This window comes from Rhipicephalus microplus, chromosome 8 (genome assembly GCF_043290135.1).
Source record: "Rhipicephalus microplus isolate Deutch F79 chromosome 8, USDA_Rmic, whole genome shotgun sequence".
Lineage (NCBI taxonomy): Eukaryota > Metazoa > Arthropoda > Arachnida > Ixodida > Ixodidae > Rhipicephalus > Rhipicephalus microplus.
In genome coordinates this window covers 114520811-114542552 of record NC_134707.1, presented here as the reverse complement: position 1 = coordinate 114542552, position 21742 = coordinate 114520811, and the positions used below count along the sequence as shown (strand labels likewise).

Here is a 21742-nt window from a genome sequence, read left to right as displayed (position 1 = left end):
TTTCCAGCTATGTACTCGAAGTGTTGTCACGAATTGAGAGTTGAATTGTGAATTACGCCAAGGTGTTTAGTATATTCCACCTGATATGTGTCGTCAGAATGGTAACATAATAAGATGTTTCCGGGGTATTGCAAGGGAAAGACAAGAAGGGCACAATTACCTGGATTCAGTCATTGTCTGAAGTGATTGTCGTTGAGCCAGTTCTCCAGGGTGTTAAAATAAGACTGATGCCGGTTGTATAAGATCTGAATGATATCTGCCATTGCAAAGAAGGCGATCTCGTCTGCATAAGCGTAAGCTGCGATGTCCTCGTTACGTGAAATGGTGCTTATTACCACAATTTTTGCACCGGGAGAGTACTGAGCCTTGCAACACTCCTCTCATTTTTGTGTGAATAGTCTATAAAAAGCCACCTCCAAAACAGTAAAACTTCCTGTGCACAAGGAATTTGGGAATCCACGTTACTATGTACGCTGGAAAATGGAAGGACTGCTGTATAAATAAATAAATAAATAAATAAATAAATAAATAAATAAATAAATAATATATATATATATTGCAACCATTGATGAACGAGCCACTGTGGCTCATACGCGTTTTCGAGGGCGAAGAAGAAGAGTACATCTTCGTTGCTCTGGTTCAAGTGAACTCCTGCCTGCAGGTCTTGTTTTGTTCGTGACATTACTGGTGGAGGTGCTGGGTACGTGTACTTCGGCTGTGTCGGCCATTGTGGAGACAGCTACATCTCCCAGAGCAAGAATCAGCCGCCGCCTGCGTGGGTTACCCCCTGAATTTGGTGCCTTGGCATCGACACCCAGAAAGATGGCAACTGCGATGACAAGCCAGGCGGTCCAAACCAGCGATGGCCATGATTCGCTTCTCGCCCATGTTTTTCACGTGCCACAGACACCAAAGCCGTTCCATGGAGACATCTTCGAGGATGTTGATGACTGGCTAGACCACTTTGAACGGGTTGCCAGTATCAACGAATGGGACGATGTTCACAAGCTGCGCCGAGTTTATTTCTACTTGGAGGATTCTGCGAAGACGTGGTACGAGAACCACGAGGGCTCCTTTGCAACATGGCAAGAGTTTAGCCGACAGCTCCGTGACGCCTATCGCAACACCGAAAGGAAGGAGAGGGCCGAACAAGCCATATCCAGCAGAAACCAACGGCCGAACGAACGTGTATCCATGTTTGTCGAGGACATGCTTCGACTCTTCAAGCGCGCGGACCCTGCCATGCCTGAGAAAAAGAAGGTGCGCCATTTGATGCGCGGAGTAAAAGAACAGCTTTTTGCTGGGCTCGTGCGCAATCCACCGACGACAGTCACCCAGTTCATCAGTGAGGCAGCTACGATGGAACGTATGCTGCGGCAGCGGTCGTCAAAATACGAACGCCAGATCCCGGCCACCACATGCTCTATCGGCTCTGACAGCGAGAGACAGAACCTCGCCGACTTCATTCGAAGTATCGTTCGGGACGAATTGCGACAGCTGCAGGCAGTGGGATCCCATCCACCTGTGTCAGCCCTCGCGGATGTAATCAGACAAGAAGTCCGGCAGGCCGTCACACCCCTAGCCCCAATCGCACCGCCGATTCCCGAGGCCCCAGTCCTGACATACGCAGCGGCATTGCGATCCCCTGCGCCACCGGCTACAGATACTGCTATGCGGCCAAGGTACCAGGCTATGCAGCCATTTCACGACACTGCTTCAAGCCCACCTCTCGGCTCAAGGTTTTCGAGCCCACCCACCTATCCGCCGTCCATCTCAAGACAAAGTGGTAGCAAGGCAAGCACGTGGCGCACCTCGGATAACCGTCCGCTCTGCTATCACTGTGGCGAAGCGGGTCACGTATACCAGAACTGTCAATACCGGCAACTAGGTCTCCGCGGCTTCCACCCTGATGCTCGATGCCCGCGTTACGGTGAGCGCCCCGGCGAAATTGAAGCCTATCTCACGGGCCAATGTTCTCCTTCGACTATTCGGCACCACCAGTCGAGATCATCATCGCCTCGCCGGTCTACGTCACCCAGTTTGCCCTCATTGTCTTCCGCTCCTTTCAGGAGCCGGTCACCAAGTCCCCGCAGGGGAAACTAGGAATGGCGACTTTTGGGGGTGAATTCGCGGCCCGGCGAACTGTAAAAGACCCTCCTTCGACGCAACGACCAGACGAGGGCGATTCTGGTTTTGCAGTGTTCTCCGACAGCAAAAAGATTGTTTCTGCCGAAATTGCCGTCTTCGTCTACAATCATGCTGTTAACGCCCTCGTCGACACCGGTGCCGACTATTCCGTAATGAGCGCAACACTGGCATCTGAACTGAGGAAGGTTACGACGCCTTGGCAAGGACCTCAGTTGCGCACGGCAGGTGGCCATCTGGTGACGCCTACTGGTATGTGCACGGCACGCATTCGAATACGTACGTCAACATTTGCGGGCTCTTTCCTCGTATTGAGCGTGTGCTCTCGGCCAGTCATTCTAGGAATGGACTTCCTTCGTAAATACGGCGCCGTCATCGACCTCCGTGAATTACTTGTGTCGTTCGAGGATCCTTTTTGCGCTGCAACTGACAGTATGCAATTCCGGAAAATAGCGCTCCGTGTTACCGACGATTCTCTGACTCTCCCACCTCGAAGCAGCCTCTTTGTCAAAGTAGAATTGGGACAGGACTTGTCTGACGCGGTAATTGCAGAGACCAATTTGTCTCTCCTTATTTCACAACAAATCTGTGTTGCCCGAGGAATCATTCAGCCTAGCAATAGGCATGCTCACCTGCTGGTCATGAACTTCAGCGCCGAATATCGCCACCTAACGAGACACATTTGCCATTGCATATTGTGAAGAACTTGCCGATGCCGATGGTCCATCTACGTTAGCTTCATTTTCATCGAATGGCCACCCTGACGAGGCCTTCGTGAGCACTCTCGACGTAAACGAGAGACTACCTTCGGCTCAACGAGAAAGCCTTTTGCGTATACTCGGCTCATTTCAAGACCGCTTTGCCACTACGTCAAAGGTTAAACAGACACCACTTGCTCAACATCGTATGACCACGGAACCTACTGAGAGACCCATCCGACAACATGCCTATAGGGTGTCGCAAAAAGAGCAAGACGCTATACGTGACCAAGTCCAGCAGATGCTTCAGGACGACGTCATCCAGCCATTAACCAGTCCCTGGGCTTCCCCAGTTGTGCTTGTAAAGAAGAAGGATGGTACGTTGCGTTTTTGCGTTGATTATTGTAAACTGAACAAGGTCACCAAAAAGGACGTTTATCCTCTACCCCGGATAGATGACTCGTTGGACCGTATACGCAACGCAAAATATTTTTCCTCCATGGATTTGCGTAGCGGCTACTGGCAAATCCATGGAGGAAAAATAGTACATCGAGTATGTGGTTTAACAAGCCATTCTTCTGTCTCGTTCAGGTTGGTGAATACTTCAGCTCAACTAAGAGCGATCATCGTGGTCTTTTGGTCCTACCGTGCCCACAACGCTTATTTAGCTGTGCAAATGATGTCTTTTGTGTGTGCTTGCTTTTGATTTGTGGTGACGTGGAGTCAAATCCCGGTCCTTCAACTGAGGCCTTTCTAAGAGAATTGTTAGCTGGTGAAAATAAGTTAGCTGATGAAGTTGCAGCCATTAGAGCTCAGCAGAATAATATGGAAAAGCTCATGGCTGACTGGGTCGCTCGTTTTTCGGAATTAGAAAAGCGAGTGGCACGTATTGATATTCTAGAAAATACAGTCAAGTCCTTGGAGGCGAAGTTGACGGATATAGAAGACAAATCTAGGCGTTCTAATTTGGTGGTTTTCGGCATACCAGAAGAAGCACAAGAGACCGATTCTATGTTAAAATCTAAAATCTTAGACGATGTATTTTTGAAGAAACTTAACGTTCAGTGTAAATCAATCGGCAGAATTCACCGTCTTGGTAGACCCGGTAAAAAACGTCCTGTAATCATTTATTTTCAAGACTATAACGAAAAACAACAAATTCTAAATAATTCATACAAACTCAAAGGGACTGTCATATCTTTGCAAAATGATTACTCGCACACCACATTAAGAAAGCGCAAGCTACTGTGGGACAGTGCAAAATTGGAAAAACAACAGGGAAAAAAAGTCAGTCTAAAGGATGACAAGCTTCGTGTCAATGATGGCACATTTATCTGGGACGACACCCAAAACGCAAGAATTAATATTCGGACCCACGGATCTTCTAAACAGAACTGACTTGCCCATGAGGTCTGCAAAGAACTACGACTACTTAATATCAATGCGCGCAGTATTGTAAATAAAAGTGACCAACTTGAGGCAATTATTTTAGGATACGCCCCTCACATAGTGGTGATAACCGAGACATGGTTACATGAAGCTATTGACGATACGGTTGTTTTCCCCCCTTCTTATCGGGCTTTTCGTCGTGACAGGAATACTAGAGGAGGAGGAGTAACTATTTTGGTCAAAGACGATATTCCAGTCGTGCTTTTACGTCAGCCAGAAAATATTGAATGCGTTACTTTAAAGGTTACATGCTGGAATATTTCATTGTTGGTGTTTGGCTTGTACCGCCCTCCCGATTCATCCCCTCAGTTCTTACATGACCTCTGTGAACACATGTCTTCATTTTCTCATGACAAAATTTTTCTTGTTAGAGATTTCAACCTGCCTGAAATAGATTGGGTGAATGAATACCCTGGTCCCGATTCAAATACAAATTCTAATTATATAAGTAATATCATGTTGTACCACAACTTGAGGCAGGTTGTCAATCAACCGACACGTGTTCATGGTACGTCAGCTACGGTACTTGATCTTGTCTTTGTCAGTCAAACAATCAGTGATTTTTCTGTATCGGTTGAACCAGGTATATCTGATCACCACATGGTGTATTTTTCCTGTCCAATACAGTCTTGTAGCATCAATCCATGTAAAAGGGTGACTGTTAAAGATTTCTCGCGCGCCAGAGACGAGAGTGTGTTGGACTTCCTTGATTTTAGTCTCAACAGTTTTCATGGTGACGATGTTATCAGTCTTTGGAAAAAGTTTATATACATATGCATGTACTGTATTAATAATTTTATTCCTGAGAAAACAAAGAAAATAGCAAAGAAAAATCCCTGGATGACGCTAGAAGCGCTACAACTGAAAAGAAAGATTAAACGCTTAAGACGACAAGGCGCTTCTCGTGATACTATTCTAAATATTCAACCTAAATTAAATGAAATAGTGAAAAACGCAAAAGAAAGGTACTTCCAGCATACGCTGCCAGGTTTTATGCGAAATGCCCCGGAAAAGTTTTGGAGGTACTTAAAAGAAAAAACAAGGTCAGTTGACCAAATTGTACACGAGGGATCCCTAGTCGTCGAGAAGCAAAGCATTGCTGATCATTAAACAAATTTTTTCATAGTGTTTTTTCCCGTTCTTATGATCTGCCGTTAATAAAACATATGCCTCACATTATACCACCCGATATAGTATCGCAACCAGGGGTAGTTTCTATGTTGCTCAATCTGAAAACTAAGTCATCACCTGGTCCGGATGCTTTACCAAATGCTTTTCTGCGCAGATATGCAGAAAAGTTGTCTCATTTTCTAGTTGTCATTTTTCATGCATGGTTATCTTCTGCAGTTCTTCCTAGCGATTGTTTGAGAGCACGTGTCGTACCTGTGCCTAAGAAAGGAGATGCAACACTTTTAACTAACTATCGTCCGATTTCACTAACATTCTCTTCGTGCAAGCTGCTTGAACATATCATAGCAAACGAGATTAACAAATTCCTTTCTGATAGAAATATTCTCTCTAACTACCAGCATGGCTTTCGTAAAGGCTTTTCTACGGTTACCCAACTGACTTCTAATTTCATAATTTTGCGTCTGTCCTTGACAAATCTGGGCAAATTGATGTAGTTTTTTTAGATTTTAGGAAAGCGTTTGACCTTGTTTCGCACTGTAACCTTATAAAAAAACTCGAAATGATTAACTTGCCAGCATATTTAATTAATTGGATTTCTGCCTACCTGACTAACCGTAAGCAATTTGTTGTTATCGATGATAAGTTTTCGGGTGAACTTCCGGTAACTTCGGGAGTCCCACAGGGCAGCATTTTAGGACCTTTGTTATTTTTAATTTACATTAATGACATCACTGACACAATTACAGAGCCCGTTCAAATCAGATTATTCGCCGATGATTGTGTGGTGTTCAATGAAATAACTTGCAGTGACGACCAAACTGCACTTAATTCTAACCTTCAAAATATCGTATCTTGGTGTGAAAAATGAAATATGGAAATAAATGTAGAAAAGTCTGTCTATATGAAAATCACCAAAAAGGTTAAAAAGTTATCCTTTCCATATAATATCGCTTCCAAAGCCCTAATTGAAGTTAATCAATATAAGTACTTAGGTGTTACTATTACTAACAATTTATCCTGGAATACGCATATCTCTAACATCTGCAAGTCGTCTTTCCGTAAGCTCTGCTTTTTGAGGCATAAATTGAAACAGGCTCCCCACAACACTCGTCTAACAGCTTATTACTCGTTAATCCGTCCCAAATTAGAATATGCATGTACTGTGTGGGACCCTTACACCAAACGTAACACTGACGCATTAGAAATGATACAACGTAAAGCAATAAGGTTCATTTTCTCCAAATACCGTTCAACTGATTCCCCATCAACCCTAATGCTAACTAATAGCATTCCAACATTACAACTACGGCGTAAAATTCTCAGACTAAAATTTATGTTCTTGCTGAAAAATAACCGTTTATCCCTTAACCCGCAGCCTTTCATAACTCCGCTCGAAGCACGCCGGACAAGGCATCACCACGCTGAATCCCTAACGCCTTATAGCACTAAAACTAACGTATTTAAGTATTCGTTTTTTCCGCGTACAATATCAGACTGGAACAACTTGCCTTGTGAACAGCTGTCCAATATTGACGCTATTGCTCAGTTAAGATGTTAAGTTTTTTATGCTTTGTGTATGCCTTGTGTATGCCTTTTTGTTCTTGCCTTGTATTTGCTTTGCATATGCTTAGTTTTTATGCCAACTTTTGTATTGTTTTTTTTCCCGTTCCGTACTTACAATGTTGTTTCCCTCTGGTTATTATAATTTGTACTTCCCATGCCCCTCCTGCTTGGGCCCTTACCTGGGCCTGCAGTATGTCATAAATAAAATAAATAAATAAATCGCAGTGGACGAGCGCGACCGCGAAAAGACGGCGTTTATTACTCCCGACGGTCTGTACGAGTTTAAAGTGTTGCCTTTCGGTCTATGCTCCGCGCCAGCTATTTTTCAAAGAATGATGGATACGGTTCTCACGGGGCTCAAATGGCAATCATGCCTTGTTTACCTTGATGACGTCGTGGTCTTTGCAGACACGTTTGAACAACACGTCCAACGCCTTTATGCAGTTCTTCAGGCAATTAGAACAGCGGGGTTGTCTCTCAAACCCGACAAATGTCATTTTGGACATGAAGAACTGAAGTTCCTTGGTCACGTTGTGAGCCATGCTGGCATCCGCCCAGATCCCGAGAAAATCCGCGCCGTTGCCACCTTTCCCGTGCCCACAAATAAGCGCGACCTACGCCGATTTCTGGGGCTCTGTGCGTATTACAGGCGCTTTGTCAAAAACTTCTCGAAGATTGCTGAACCCCTCAACAAGCTTACAAAAGACGGTGTCTCGTTCGTTTGGGGTCCCGATCAGTGCCATGCGTTTGACATCCTCCGAAACCTCCTCCAGGCTCCGCCTGTACTATGTCATTTTGACGAAAGCGCTGACACGGAATTACACACTGACGCCAGCAACGTTGGACTAGGAGCGGTATTAGTTCAGTGGCAAAATGGCGTAGAGCGCGTGATCGCTTATGCGAGCAGAACGTTATCCCCAGCGGAGAAAAACTATTCTGCCACCGAAAAGGAATGCCTCGCTGTTGTCTGGGCCATAACAAAGTTCCGCCCATACTTGTATGGCCGCCCATTCAGGGTAGTTAGCGACCACCATTCCCTTTGTTGGCTCGCGAATCTCAAAGATCCCTCAGGTCGTCTAGCACAATGGAGCCTTCGGCTACAAGATTTTGATGTCACCATCGTCCACAAATCTGGGCGGAAACACACCGACGCCGACTGTCTCTCACGTGCACCGGTCGAAAATGCCAACACTGACCTTGAAGACGACGACACTTTTCTTTCTGCCGTATCACGACCAGCTTAGCGGAGCAACAGCGTCACGACTCGGAGCTCATCCCGCTCATTGACTACCTGAAAGGACGCAATTCCCACCTTCCTCGAAGCTTTGCGCGCTCACTATGTTCCTGTTGTTTCCGTGATAGAGTGCTTTATAAAAAGAACTTTCATCCTACACAAGCTATGTATCTGCTTGTTGTGCCAACTACGCTTCGTGGTGACATTTTACGTGCGTGTCACGATGAGCCATCATCCGGACACCTCGGCTATACGCGCACGCTGCAACGGATTCAACGCTCCTACTACTGGCCACGTCTCGCGAAGACTGTGAAGCACTACGTTCGCACATGTCGCGACTGTCAGCGACGTAAGATTCCACCTGTACGACCAGCGGGACTACTGCACCCAATTGGCCCACCAAAGGCGCCCTTTCATCAGATTGGCATGGACTTGCTGGGGTCATTCCCCACGTCTTCGTCTGGAAACCGGTTGATTGTCGTCGCTACAGACTACTTAACACGCTACTGTGAAACCAAGGCACTTCCAAAAGCCACCGCAGCAGATGTCGCCCAATTTTTTGTTAACAGCATCGTCTTACGTCACGGTGCTCCAGCTGTCGTCATAACTGATCGTGGGACAGCTTTCACCGCAGAGATGCTGCAGAAAGTCTTGCGATTAAGTGGCACGGAACATCGTAAAACAACGGCTTACCACCCGCAAACAAATGGGCTGACTGAACGACTCAATAAGACAATTGCAGACATGCTGTCAATGTATGTGGACATCGATCACAAGAACTGGGACACCATACTTTCCTACGTAACTTTTGCGTATAACACTGCTGTTCAAGAAAGTACCGGTTTCACGCCTTTTCGCTTAGTCCACGGTCGTGACGTCACGACAATGCTCGACGCCATGCTCCTGCCCGACAACTTAGGAATATACCACACGGATGCCGCCAAATTCGCGCAGTGCGCAGAAGAGGCCCGTCAACTTGCTCATCACCGCATTCAACGTCACCAAACCGCAGACGCGCGCCGCTACAATCTTCGCCACCGGGAAGTTATTTTTAAGCCAGGTGATGAAGTCTGGGTGTGGACCCCTATCCGACAGCGTGGACGTTCCGAAAAGCTTCTTCGCCGCTACTTCGGCCCTTACAAGGTTGTGCGACGTATCAGCGACGTCACTTACGAGGTTCTCCCACAAGGCAATTCGAGACGTTCCCGTTTCACCCCGCAAACTGAAGTCATTCACGTTTCACGTCTCAAACCATACTTTTCGCGCTGTGAATCGCCAGGGAGTGACTGACTTTATTAGTAACTTCGCGTCTTTCTTTTTGTTTCGTCTTTTCCTTACATTTTTTCTATTTTTCTTATTTCTCTAACTTTTGTCCCCACAATCAACTACGTTATTCCGCCTTACGCCATTCATCTTGCTCGCATGCTAATTTTCATCTCATTTCCTTTTCTTTTTTTTGCCTTCATGTACAGCATCGAGACGATACTTCTTGGGAGAGGGGGTATACCACCATTGTTGAACGAGTCACTGTGGCTCATACGCGTTTTGGGGGGCGAAGAAGAAGAGAACATTTTCGTTGCTCTGGTTCAAGTGAACTCCTGGCTGCAGGTCTTGCTTTGTTCGTGACAATCTATATATATATATATATATATATATATATAAAAGAATACTTTGCTATACAGCATCATACACTCTAAAAAAAGAGTGAGTAAAAAGGGTGTCTTTTTGTACCACAACAATCATCGTCATCTATATTGCGTTTCATTCTTGCGCTATCGCCCCGCACCCGGTACATTCCGGTCACGATCGACATGCCCATTATGAGCGTTATGTTGCATTCTCAATAGGAATGTGGCCAGCGCTGAGTTTTCAAGAAAGGAAGAGCACGCAAGCCTGTTGACGATTATTGTTGTGGGACAAAAAGACACCCTTTTCACTCGATATTTTTTAGAGTGTATGTTTAGTGGTGTGCAAAGTAACTAGAGCCGGATATTTGTTGGGCTGTTGTGCTAACTGTATACGACTTTCTAAATCAACTCGAACATTCCATATGGGCCACCCGGCCCTGAACCTGATGTACTAGAGGCTTAGCAATAGCCTCTCATCAATAAATTTGTTGATTCGAGTATGAATAACACTTTCAATCAATTTCAGCAGATTAGATGTCAAGGCAATCAGCCTTAGCTTGTCTAATATGTATACCCACAGTCTTGTTTCATCAGCAACAGTATAGTTTTAGCTAGTTCCAATTCTGGTGGTTTTTATGAGCTTTTCAATAAATAATTGACAATATCTGAAAGAACATTGGGCGATTCGTAAAGTTACTCAAAGATGTAATTTGTATTTCAATCTAGCCCCGGAGCTGTCATCGGCAGACATAGTACAGTTTGAGTCAATTCCGATAAAAACACTTCTGAAAATTCATGTGAAGATACCTGAATGTTGTGAATAGGCGCCAGCATCAAAAGTTGTGCATGCACGTATGCAACCACACAAAATTATACACGCTTTCAAATTCCACTGCGCAAAATAACACTTGCTCGCGAATGCTGCGTTTCCTTGTATCCCAATCTCGCTTGTCTACCTGACACGCTTGAAATAAAGCTACTTATTATTTCAGAATGGCGTCTGCAACCTCTGCCACACCGCCGTGGCCCTTGGCATCTTAGGACCGTTCCATGCGCTTCCCGCACAGCCGCAGCGCACATGCCGGGACCCCTACCACACGCAAGCGGAGGACAGATAAGCCTATGCGCGACGCTTTTTCAACCTCCACAGCGTCGCCACTTGGATTATTTGTCCCCGGCTTGCGTGCGGTAAGGGTCCCGACATGTGCGTTGGGGGCTGTGTGGGAAGCACGTGGAATGGATCTTAGTTCGCCCAGTCTTCGACGCTTTCTTCGTCGCTTAAGCCGGTGGCGACGAGGTAGAAGTCACAATGTGCAGCGTATACGACGTAGACGCCACTTCTCCTGCTGGATGAATCACTGCCTGAATTGGGAGGTTATGATAGGGCTATCGAGATGGAAATGATACCGGTGAGACGCCGCAATGATTGCCGCACATTGGCACGTGTAGGCCACGCGGCAACCAACACTTGCCACTCAGTCAGACCACGTGCGGAAGATACTATTTGGTAGCAGGCGACGGCACTGCTCCCAATGACTTGTGACGTCACGCACACCATGGCGATCGGCGGTCGCCGGCGGTAGGTGGAGTTTACATACGATGACTTGAACGGCTTATTCTGGTCTGAAATAACCGTTTACAGTACAGTTTTCGCACGTGTACGAGCATCTTCAACCTCCTACCTTCGATTTTCGCCGAAAACACTCGATTGTTGGGTGACCTTGTCATGACCTTCTGAGTACCTTACGGTAAATGTTACTGCTGCATTTTTTGTTATCATAAGCACCTGAAAACATTATCGAAATGTTCCATGCAACTTCACTAAAATAATGTTTCGCTACGTATGCATCCAAGAGTCATAAATAATTAATTACTTTAAAGGGACACTCACCAGGTTTGACAATTTAGAGCTGACAAGTGCAACGCGTAGATGGAGCTTTCAAAATCACGTCTGCGAAAACTTTCAACGCTACGCGCTGCATAAATCGGTCAAATTTCACAATAAACGCTGCTCCCACTTTTATTTGCCGGCTCTCGCCCAGAGAGTGAGGGAGCAACGCGCCCGGCATTGGTTCTCTACGTTGACGACTGTGCTCTGACGTTTCCAGCAGTGGCCCGTGACATGACAAACATTACTTAACATGATGTGCGTAGTTTATGTAATTTGTAGCTTGAAGAGATTAAACTCTAGACAAATACTGAGACGCAATAAGGGAATTCACGTCTTTTTTACGTCTTTTTTATTTTTTCTCCATGAATCGCAACGAGATGTGGGGCTAATGTGGAGGCGTTTTCTTGGCGTTCGTGTCCCCGCGGCCAGCGCATCGAGCAGTGCATCGAGCAGGCGTCTGCGCTATGGTGGCTAGGAGGGGGAGGTTGGAGGATCACCAGCTGCGGAGTGTAGCAACAGATCATAGCAGCAGCGGCGGCGCTGCTGTAGCTTTTCAGATCGGTTGGTGGGGGCGAGCGTCCTTGACGGCCAAACAGGCCAGGCGCTGCACGAGAAGGTATGCGCACTTTGCAGCTTGCGACCTCCATGTAATAACTGGAATGAAGCTGTGTGCACTAACAATGCGGTGTTTTAAACGAAAAATTAAGCACGGAGTGTATACCGAGATTAAGGCAACGAACTACCTCTAATGGCATGCAAACGTACGCGGTAGCACCCAAAAGGCAAGGCGGCGTACTCCACAATAAGACCGTGCGTATAAGTTCGAATACCATTTGAAAAGTCGGTGTAAAACGATCACATGCTCACAATCGCAACGTTCGGTACCTCCCTTTACATTTCAATGCGTAGCTTTTAACGATTTTATTATATTGTAGTTTTTGCAGCTGTTCACTTTTTCAATGAGTTTCGTGTCTGGTGAATTTTCTACATACCGAGTGACGTATATTCAATCAAGGAGATTTTAATAAAAAATTGTATGCATGCGCAACGATCAGAGAATTAACAGCCTGCATCTTTATTTTTGTACATCGCCAATCTCATACAGCAAGCAGCTCTAAATTACAATCACGTGAAAGCGCAACTCCACACATATTCACGTTACGCGACGAAGCTTCAAATAGTGCATTCGCTGCCGTCGCTAGCCCTCCCGTGCCTTGTTTTCCGCTTTTACAATGAAGTGCAGCCTTGTCACTGTATAAAACTTGACGAGCCTGTTAGTAACATCTCTGGAATGTTTTTCGCAGCCAAGATGAGTTAGCCGGTTTCTTGTCAACGCAGAAATGAAGTCCATTATGCTATTTGCTTTAAGCTTGCTGAAGCTTAAGCAGCGCGCGAATGAGTCTTCCATGTTTTGGATAAAAGCCTGCAGTTCATCAGATGGGTAGAGCAGCCCACTCCGGTGTACTTCTCTGATTAGGCAGGCATCTGCGGGCATATCTGAATCGCGTGGTCGGATAAGGGCTTTTGCACATTCAGGGCACTTGGTTTGGCTCAGCATCCTTCGGGCGACATATCCAGCAACGTAATGCATAATTCGGGAGTCACTTTTTACCGAAACCATTGCGCAGTGATCTGTTGGGATGCCAGACGATTCAAGGATTTCACGTACTTCATTGAGACACCCTATGTCCATGAGCTCGTCAAGCTTCGTCTGGAACTCTCTCCGGTTTTTGTGGCTGCCATGTATGAGGCTTTTCAGCACTGATGGTGACACATTTCCGTTAGCAGGGGTGCCTTCGCCGAACTGCAGAACGACAGACAATTTGCCGAAAGCAGAAACTGGGTTGGCGTCGGGTGGTCGTTGCTTCCCGACATTTGCCGCAAGATTCCGAACACATTTTCCAGAGGATCCTGGCTTAGTCTTGACGTCAGCAAGTACTTGTAACCAAGCTCTATTGTGAGATATTCGAAAATCGACATGGTGCTTTTCAGAGTAATGCGAAGCCCTTCTGAAGTACCCTGGCTGAAGAAGCCCAGCTTTCCGACGTTTTCTTCCCACGCATCTAGATATGCAATAAATTCCTCCACTTCAGCCAGGACTGGCGAGTTGGGACGCATGGCACCGCGGCTGCAGCAGGAAGTCATGGCTGCAATCAGCCTAGCCATTCTTCTGATGAATGACACTGTTGCATCACTAGAGCCAACGCCTCATACTCTCTCGATCTCTTCCTTATATGCATAAACCCCTGACCATCTCATCACTGAAAAATGTGAAGACATAGTTCATTTTCATTTTTTCAAATTCGTTCGGATTGATGACGACTCTTGTGACACGAGGCATCGCTTTAAGCCGCACAATGTCCCTAATGTCACATTTCCATGCCTCTTTCACAACATCTACCCTGACCCTTCCTTCGGGCACCTGGAGACCCGACGACACAATGCTGTTGCGGGCGCACTTCACAAGATGCGGAAAGTCTGATGAGGAGTGCAGACTTCTGCTGTGGTCTGCAGGGTGCTTCACTTTGCAAACATTTGACTTTGAAGAACCCTTGATGCCAAATTGTCGCCACATACTCCTGTTACAGGATGCACCTTCTTTGGTCACAAAATTCACAAAAAGCCCAGACTTCTCGGCAGTTAGTGTTGCATCGACAATAATTTTCGCAAACACATCTGCCTTGACATTTCCATGGGAGCCGAAAACCCCTAAGATTTGCTGAAAGTTGTCTGAAAATGGGTGGTACAATACTACTTGACTGTGATCACAAGTTTGTGTGCTTTGATCTAGAGAAGTGTATTTGCCCAAGTGAACGAAACCTTCGATGATTCCACTGATTGTCCCTTTGAGGCTCTCTGAGAGCTTCAGCTCGTCAATTAAGAGACCTCCGTGCCTGTGAAACTCATCTATACTTTAGGTTTTTTCTTCGATGGCAGCAAAAACATTATCATTGAACCCAAAGTTGCTCTTATAATTTTTCACGTACTTGTTCAAACAACTCTTGCTTGGCAAGACCATTATTTTATGCTTTCGAATATGGTCATACAGCTTTGGGCTTTTCATGCGCATTATAAGGCAGTCCAGAAGCCATTCATCGCTGTACTTCATCCCCTGTGTTCCTTTCCTTTTCGCTGCTTCAAAGCATGTTTGTACCTCCTGCCTCTGTTTCTCAGGCAGCTTAGACAGACTCTCCTGAAGCTTTCATTCAGAGAGGGCAGAATTACTTTGCTTCATTTTCGCAAGCATTTGCTTTAGCTCACTGACTTTTGCCTTTTCTCGCCTCAACTGTCTTCCCCGCATAATTAGTTTCTTCGGATCACGGTAACCAGTAACCACTCTAGCTTGGTTCAAAAGCAGTTTCCTTAGATACCTGCAGTGTATACAAGGCCTTTGAACTTGAGAAATGCCTGAGCAACTTTTGCTGTACAATTTGTTTCCATGCGTTCTGTATTTTGATTGATTGGAACTGTTAAGCCGCTCCAGTGGAATAGCACCTTGCTCAAAACCGGAGCACACAACCATCTCGTTGATGAAGTGGAGGAGGCTTTCCACAGCATTCACATAAAACACGTCCACTTTTTTTACAACTTTCCCTTGCACAAACACTACACAATGATAGCAAGTATCCTCAGCAGAGCACAACACCAGTTTCTTGAAGCACACACTATCACCATCTTGAGCACAAACAGTAAACGCAACAGCGTTCGGGGCATCCGCAAGTAGGCACATCGACCAGTATTTGCTTGGAAGCTTCTCACCTTTCATATGCTCCAGTTTTTCCACTGTACACGACGCGCCGGGATAACGTTCACCGTTCATTGTCACATCTAAGGAGGAATCGTGCTCCATCGAAAAAAGTTCGTTTTCATCGTTCACTTTCTTTTTTTGCCAAGCACTTCTCCTCTCGATGTGCGGGAGCTGCGCTTCTGAGGAAGCATTTTTGAGAGATAACTCGGCGTGTTTGGGAAGATCGACGGTATTGCATCGTCGGTAAGGCATGGGCGGCCGCGAGGAATCTTCCCAACTTCACCATTCACGATGTGGGTGTAATCTCTTACAATAAACCGTTGCTCGAAGTGTAACTCGCACAGGACTGCAGTTCGGTCGAGCAGTTTGTCACCACGTGAAACGTACCGCTGCCATGCTTTCAGCCGGTCCTCATCATTCGGTACGATAAAAACAGACCTTTTTACAGCTGCCTTTCGAGCTGAAACGTACCCGGTAGAGCATCCGGGCGCGAAGCAGCAAGTCTGGCACTTCACTGGTTGAGCCATCACGGTATGCGGTGTGAAGAGGCTTCAAAACTTTGAGCATCGTGCGGACAGTACGAACGCAAGCCGCGGAAACGCACGTGCTCCGCTTCGGCCCAAAGGGGCATCTGAAAAACGACACGCGTGCCACCGCTCGTCGGCATGAACAACTGACGCCCTCTCCGCCAACCTCCGCAGCGCGCGATGCTCCCACCTCCCCTTCTAGCCTCCATATCGGCGCACTCATTGTGCTCATCTATTCTACCACCTGTAAGCCAGCGTTTTGAAACCACCTTACAGAAACTGGCAATAGACCATACATACTATAACACTGGTAAAAAAACGCCACTCGCGTGCTTTGGGGTTAGGATTCTTCAAACACGTAATGTGCACGTGACCTCTTGGTCGAATGCCGGAGAGGGTAAGGAAAAAATTTGGCTTGAGAAGGCTGCGCTAATGAGCGCCAATGCTTTCGAGCTCACATCCTCTCATCCTCGTTTCGCGCTGCATAAAAAAAATTGGTTTTCTCAGATCGTAACGAACCAATCGCAAAACATTTTGTGTCAAAATGCTCCTCATTGGACACACAACTTCCACGGTCTAAATAAAATTTGTTATGGAACCTGGTGAGTTGCCTTTTTAAGAAGGTATATTTTACATTGAAGATCTGTCCCACCCAGCCTTGTGACACTAGTGTTACCAGCCAATTTCTGAAAAACTACATTACATCATGGTCAGTACTACCCTACTTTACCCTACGCAATTTCCGTATTGCCCAACGGCTTATCCGGCGCCTTAAATTGCCCAGTGTAAAATATTGTCACGGGCTAATAGCTTGAAGAAACGTACAAGGAGACACGACTGTCAAAATCTGTGACACGAAGAAAGACGTCTCCGCTGGCACGGGTTGCTCGTCTTCGTCTTCCTCGTTCACTGGCACAGAACTGGCTCCCTGTTCAGCGGAACAGAACACCAGGTGGCATTAACCTCGCAAGGAAGCATCTACCCGATGCTCAAACAAAAAGTGGGCACAGCGGTGGGTCGAAGGGGGCAATATAAACAATCAAATAACGAAGTAGCGCACGAGAGAAAATGCGTCATGGGCCTGGCAACTGCAAATAAACCGCATTCACTGTTCACATGAAGAGTTCACTGGCCTACGAAGAAAATTCGCATCACCGCGTAAAGTAAGGTTTTAGGCAGACGACGTGTACAGTCCCGGGGCGTGGTAACCTGCGCTGGGATGATGCTGAGCCTCCGTCTGGAACCTCTTCAGAGTTAACGTCACTCACGCGTCTGAGTACTTTGTGAGGTCCAAAGTACTTCCCCAAGAGTTTCTCACTGAGACCTCGCCACCTAATGGGTGTCCAAACACAAATTTCGTCACCAGGTTTATAATTAACTTCTCGATGGTGGATGTTGTACCACCATGCATCTGCACCCTGTTGAGTTCTGATGTGCACACCGGCCAGCTGACGTGCTTCCTCAGCGCGCTGAATGTACTCATTGATGTCGGGGACTAATTGGTTGAGCTTGTCGATGTCCTCACATGGAATTATGGCGTCTAGCACAGTTCTGACATCTCAACCATAAACAAGCCGAAATGGCGTGAAGCGTGTAGTTTCCTGCGTTTCAGTGTTGTACGCGAATGTTACGTGCGGCAGGATGTCGTCCCACGTTTTGTGCTTAACATTCACGTACATAGAGATCATGTCGGCTAGCGTTTTATTTAGCCTGTCTGTTAAGCCATTACCCTGAGGGTGACATGGAGTGGTCTTTCGGTGGGTTGTGTAACTCAAACTCAAGATGTCATTCAAAAGCTTCGCTGTGAATGATGTCCCTCGATCAGCGATGACATATGACGGGGCGCCATGCCGTAGCACAATTTGATGCATAAAAAAACTAGTAACTTCAGATGCGGTCCCTCGTGGCAATGCCTTAGACTCAGCGTTACACGTCAAATAATCGGTTGCGACAATAATATATTTGTTTCCAGAAGAAGACAAAGGAAACGGGCATAGGAGGTTCATTTCGACCTGATCAAACGGTGTAGGTGGTGAATCGATCAGTTGTAGATGGCCTGCAGGCTTTAAGGGTGGTGTCATGCGACGCTTGCATTCACGGCATACCTTCACGTAGCGTTTGACACAGGCAGACATTTTAGGCCAGTAGTAGAGTTGTCGCACACGATCCATAGTTCTCGAGTAGCCCAGATGGCCGGATGTGGGCTTGTCGTGGCAAGCTAATAAGACGTCATCGCGGAGGGCTTCAGGCATGACGAAAAAATGAGATCTGTCACCAGAACCGGGGTTTCTTTTGTGTAAGACGCCATTATGTAGGCCAAATGGTAGCAATGTTCACGACACCGGACTAAGAATGGGCGCGGTGCCACCTTCTAAGTGATCTATAATCAGTCTTAAAACGGCGTCATTTCGTTGATGGGACGTCAGATTGTGCCCACTGATAGTTGCCACGAAGGCATTGTCCTCTTCTGCGCTTGTACTGGTAGATTAAAAAGGTGCTCGTGATAGCGTGTCGGCATCTACGTGCTTTTTGACTGACTTGTACATGATGGTGACATCGAATTCCTGTAGGCGCAGACTCCATCATGCTAATTGTTCCGAAGGGTCTGGTAGATTGGTCAACCAGCACAAAGCATGATGATCAGTCACCTCTAAATGGTCTTCCATAGAAATATGGCCTAAACTCGTTAAGTACCCAAATGACCGCGAGACATTCTTTATCTGATGTGGAATAGTTAGATTCTGCGCGAGACAGTGTGCGACTTGTGCAGGCGTTCAATGCCGCCTTTTCTTTGTACCAAAATATCTCCAAGACCAATATTGCTGGCATCAGTGCGTACTTCTGTGCCAGCATCTTCATCGAAGTGGCCGAGCACCGGAGGGGAAGACAGCCGGTGCTGTAGTTCCGCAAAGGCAGTGTGCTGTTCGTCAGCCCATACAAATGGTGTGTAATCACGTGCTTGCCAGTTGGAGCTGGAAAAGCGCCGACAGCAGCAGTTTGGTCAGGATAAGGCTGAACACCAACGGCGCTCATGATGTTACCAAGAAACTTCAATTCTCCATAGCCGAAATGACTTTTCTCAGGCTTCAGTGTGAAATCGGCCGATATAATGGCTTCTAGCACATTTCGACGGCGACTAAATTGCTCGTCAAACGTTTCTGAAAACACAACATCATCGAGGTAGACGAGACAGCTTTTCCACTTGAGGTCTGCCAGGACGTTGTCCATTATTCGCTGGAATGTAGCTGGAGCGGAACAGAGGCCGAAAGGGAGCAGTTTGAATTCACAAAGGCCATCCGAATTTGCAAAAGCGATCTTTTCCAGGACACGTTCATCGACCTCTATTTGCCAATAACCACTGTTCAAGTCGACGGACGAAAAATACGCCGCGCTGTCACGTTCATCGACCTCTCTTTGCCAATAACCACTCTTCAAGTCGACGGAAGAAAAATACACCGCGCTGCAGCCTGTCCAGTGAATCATCGACTCTGGGCAATGGTACAAGTCGTTCTTTGTGACATTGTTCAACTTCCTGTAGTCTACACAAAAGCGAAGCGTGCCATCTTTATTTTTCACAACAACGACTTGTGATGACCGAGGGCTGCTTTAAGGCTGTATCACGCCATCCTGAAGCTTTTCCTTAAGCTGCGCTTCAATCGCGTGCCATAGCGCTGTGGTGGACGAAGGTTTTCTGACGAGTGTCGCTCTGAGTGATTAGGTAGGAGTCGTTCCTGACATTGAAAGACTTTACGATACCCAGGACCCACTCTGTGAATATAGGCTTCTTCTTGCAACAGCAACAGCTACATTCGTCAATTGCCAGGATAGCGATGATCTCCGGAACGGGCCGAGCACCGATGAGAGCTGGTTGAAGTCCGCCTGAATAATTATGCTGTCCTGGCGAAATGCTGCAGCGGTTACACCAAGGGCGGGGCTCTGGGTGGCAATACGTAGCACACATCACTGCATACATAAATATTTGTCGCGGCGTGGAAGTCGGTAGCAATTTAGGCAGTTCAAAAATTAGTTTCAAACTCGTATTAGCGATCTTTAGGTACAGCTGACGGGAAGAGCTAAAGTTTCTGCGTTTCTCACAGTTAAAAAAAGCGGCGAATGCGTATCATCAGCAAGTATACAGTCGCAATGAGCGTTAAGCAAAACGTCATAGAGGTGGGAATGAAGTATTGAATAGCAGTGATGAAAAAAAAACAGCTGCAAGCAACTATACTTGAAGGTAAAAAATCAATGAGCTAGAATAAATTTTATAATAACTGAAGGCAAGGACTTCGTTGTTTCAAGTGAAGTCGGGTTGCATTTAGAAGTGCAAATATAATTTAAGAATAATACTAGATGGCGCCCCTCTCACGAATCAAAGTGTTAATCTCAAAATTTTTATGATGGATTCCGCCTCTCAGTTTTCAATTATACAGGCCTTGTTAGGTAATATCTCCCCTTTACTTTTACTGTCAGGAGCGAAAAACATGGATCATTTTAAAGATGATAGTCTTTCTTGGGTACCTTCAACGCAAAAACTTTGGTCTGTCTGTGTCTGTCTGTCTGTCTGTCTGTAGATTTGTCTGTTTGCCCATCGTTACCGCAAACCAGGCATTTTTAACCGCACCAGCCGATACCCCGAACAGCTGATTGAATGATTTGTGGGGTTTAACGTCCCAAAACCATGCTATGATTATGAGAGACACCGTAGTGGAGGGCTCCGGAAATTTCGACCACCTGAGGTTCTTTAATGTGCACCCAAATCTGAGCACACGGGCATACAACAATTCCGCCTCCATCGGAAATGCAGCCGCCACAGTCGGGATTCGATCCCGCGACCTGCGGGTCAGCAGCCGAGTACCTTAGCCACTAGACCACCGCGGCGGGGCTACCCCGAACGGCCGACCCCATCCGCAGCGCCCACCAATGTTGCTGAAGAATCAGCGTTCATACGTGTGCGATGTTCAATTAAAAAGCAATCATTGCGCTTATCTGAGGCACCTTAACAACACAATATATTCTGCATGTTCATCTTTTACTAAAAACGGCATACATAAGTAATTTTAAGGACCGCAGCGCATATCACGCTGCGCTGACCATGCAACGCTTGCACGGAACGGAGAATGTTTCCAACGCTTTGCTAAGACGAGACGGGATTGCAATTAGAAACTGCATGTAAAAAAAATAAGAAAATTCGCTTCCTAAATTCTGTTTCACACACAGTCTGTACTTTAGATTAGCAATTCATGAACACTTCTGGAGCCAGCGTTTCAGAAATCAGACTTGTCTTTTTCAAGGCTGCAGCAAGAGTAAAAGTACACTTGTTGAACCGTCTTCTCAAGCCGCATCGCTCATTCACAAATTTGTCATCTCGCCAAGCTTCCATCTTTCCCTGAAGTTCAATCAGCATTTTAGATAGTTCACGGTTCATGGTGTAGAACTCTGAAGATAACACACACCACTGTAGAGCACCAGCTAGATGCATCCAAGTTTATGGTTGCGTCAGCCTTTCCCTGCTTTAATTGACCCCAAGCGACCTCAAAATACAAAGAGCAAGAGTGTTGTTCTGTTCTGGCTTTTCCAGTCTTTCCGGCAGAATTCGTGATGCCAGACGTCGGTTCATGTGGCATCATTATGAAATAAGCTTTCGTTTGATGGATATACGAGATGGTGGTAGTAAGTTGTCTCTGACCCCATTTCTACCATGCAGTCGCTTGACCATTCTTCAACTGAG

At 46.3% G+C, this 21742-nt stretch overlaps 1 protein-coding gene across 4 annotated transcripts in view; it reads left to right on the top strand.

Moving 5' to 3' along the window:
- LOC119185199 (longicornsin) overlaps positions 1–21742 on the top strand; it is a 312194-nt gene that overhangs the window by 285433 nt on the left and 5019 nt on the right. The window lies entirely within an intron of this gene.